Source organism: Vitis vinifera, chromosome 14 (assembly GCF_030704535.1).
Source record: "Vitis vinifera cultivar Pinot Noir 40024 chromosome 14, ASM3070453v1".
NCBI classification, from domain to species: Eukaryota; Viridiplantae; Streptophyta; class Magnoliopsida; order Vitales; family Vitaceae; genus Vitis; species Vitis vinifera.
In genome coordinates, this window is record NC_081818.1 from 15,542,042 (window position 1) to 15,544,885 (window position 2,844).

Below are 2,844 nucleotides of genomic sequence, written 5' to 3' on the forward strand. Positions count from 1 at the left end.
TCGAGCAACAATGCCATAATTCTGAACAAATTTCTTGTAATATCCTGTCAAGCTTAAAAAAAACACGTAATTCAGAAATATTAGTTGGTTGTGGCCACGCCATCATGGCAGCAATTTTGTGATTATCGACCTTCACTCCTTGAGGTTTAACAATGTGTCCCAAATATTCTAACTCCTATTGGCCGAATGCACACTTGTTGGCCTTGGCAAAAAATTGATGCCGCCTTAAAATCTCCAAGGTTTGTTTAACATGCACCACATGCCTATCCCAAGTAGGACTATATACGAGATTATCATCAAAGAAAACCAAAATAAACTTTCGAAGAGAATGTCGGAATATAGAGTTCATAATGGCTTGGAATGTAGAGGGTGCATTACATAGGTCAAACGGCATCACTAAATATTCATAATGACCGTGTGAGTACGAAAAGCAGTTTTGAGTATGTCAGAAGGATTTACTCTTACTTAGTGATGTTCGGCCTTTAGGTCGAGCTTGGTAAAGTATGATGCACCATGTAATTCATCCAACATGTCGTCTACTGTCAGAATGGGAAATCGGTCCTTAATGGTGGCTGTATTGAGTGCTCGGTAGTCTGTGCAAAATTGCCAACTTCTGTCCTTTTTCTTCACCAATAATACGGGTGATGATAATGGACTGGTGCTCAGTCGAATGAGACCGGAGTTCAGCATCTCTTGAACTTGTTTTTTGATTTCTTCCTTCTAGAAATGGGCATATCAATATGAGCGTACATTAATTGGTTGGGTACCCTCTTTGAGCGTAATGCAATGCTCTATGTCACACACAAGTGGCAGACTTAAGGGCTCCTGGAACATGTCTGCATAGTCTTTCAACAACCTCTGCATATCTTGTTGCTTATCATCAGGTGACACACCATTAAATGTTGTTTCCAAGGTTGGTTGAAAGCATACTGCAAATATCGCATGGCCTTGGTGAAGCTCCTTCGATAAATTGTTTGGTGAAGCAACCTGAATTGCTTGCACATCAACACCTTGTAGGCTCTAGTTTGATTTTCCCAAATAAAATCCATGGTCAATTGTTTCCAGTTACAGACCATAGAGCCAAGCATTTCAAGCCATTGCACACCAAGTACAAGGTCAAGACCTGTTAAAGGCAAAGAAAAAAGGGTGAGGTAAAACTTGATGCCCTACAACTCCACTCATACCATGTCGTATCACCCCTGACACCTTAGTTTTTCTCCATTGGCAACCCGGACATAAAATGCTTCTGTAGGAACAATTGGCAACCTAAGCATTTTTTCCAGACAATCACTGATGAAATTATGTGTCGACCTGCTGTCAACCAAAACCACTACTTCATGAGGGCCCATTCTTGTTGTTATATGCATGGTTCTTGGACCCGTCCATCTCATTAATGCATGCAACGTAATTTCAGGTTCCAATTCAGGTTCTTGTACTTCCCCTGTATCTCCACCTTAGTCTTCCTCCAACGTTGGCTGATCAGTAATGTCTTCACATACCATGGTACCCGCGTGCCCCTCCAAGAGTAAGAGCTGCAGTTTTTGACATCTATGCCCAATTGTGAAGCGTTCATTATAGTTAAAACAGAGACCTTGAGCCCTTCTCCTTTGCATTTCATCCCATGTTAAGTGCCTGATTAGAACAATGGGAGCTACACGCGTAGTTTGTGGAAGAGCTAGGGGAAACTCTTGTGGGTGGTGGTTGCATGACCCATTGTTGTTGTGTAAGTTGCTCGTCTCGCATTTATGCCAAAGTAATGGCCTCCTTGAGGGATTGCGGCTTAAACATTTGTATCCCATCAGAAATCTCAACTTTCAAGTCTCCCATGAATGTCCCTACCAACGCCCTTTGCGTCCATCCATGTACCTTGTTACCGAGCTTCTCAAACTCCCATTGATAGTCTCTCAACGTTCCCAGCTGCCTGATCCTTGAGAGGGCTTATCAAAATCTTCGCAGCCTGATGGTCCAAAGCGAACCCATAATTCTTCTTCAAATTTTTCCCATGAAATCATTTGTCTTTCTTCCTATAGCATCCTACGAAGCCACTACCACCACTAGTTGGCCTCCCTTTCAAGATGGTAAGTAGCCATGGAAACTTTTTGGTTCTCTGTAGTGCCCTGGTATTCAAAGAATTGTTCCACCTAATTGAACTACTCCGTTGGATCATCTCCAGAGAAGCGTGGAAATTCTAGCTTGGCTAATTTTGACGAGATGATCTGCCGACCTCCATCGTTGCCTTCTTGGTGAGAGTTGTCGTGGTTGGGGTTCTCCTAATTTGTGATCAACACACTCGAAATTCGATGGAGAGCTTCCTCCGTCCACTATAGACTTTCCAGAACTGTACCGAGTCCTAACTCCAAGTGCTCAATACCCTCCTTGTTAGTTCCCATAGGTAACTTGGCTCTGATACCAATGATAGGTCTCAGTCAAAGCCAGAATATAATTCTCTTAGGGTGAGAATAAACCATAGAATTTGGATCAAATATTTGCTCCCTTCCTATTGAATCTGATAGAATTTAAATACATAAAATTTAACCACTTCTCCAAAACTTAAGATCACAATCGCTACAAATAAGGAAACAACTACTTAACATGTTGCAGATAAATAGCTATAACTGCATGACCTACTCCTTCCACTCCTTTGCAAATATGTGAACATGACCCACTTCTTTGCAAATATGAGAATGTTGGAGAACAACTTAGACTAAATCTTTGACAGCACATCCATCTTCCCATGCACAATATGTCCTTCTTACACGTACCATGGATTTCTAATAGGCACATGTTGAGAACGTCTTAGCTTATCAGATTCACGATTCAGTGCTCTAACCGATAGTCGAACTG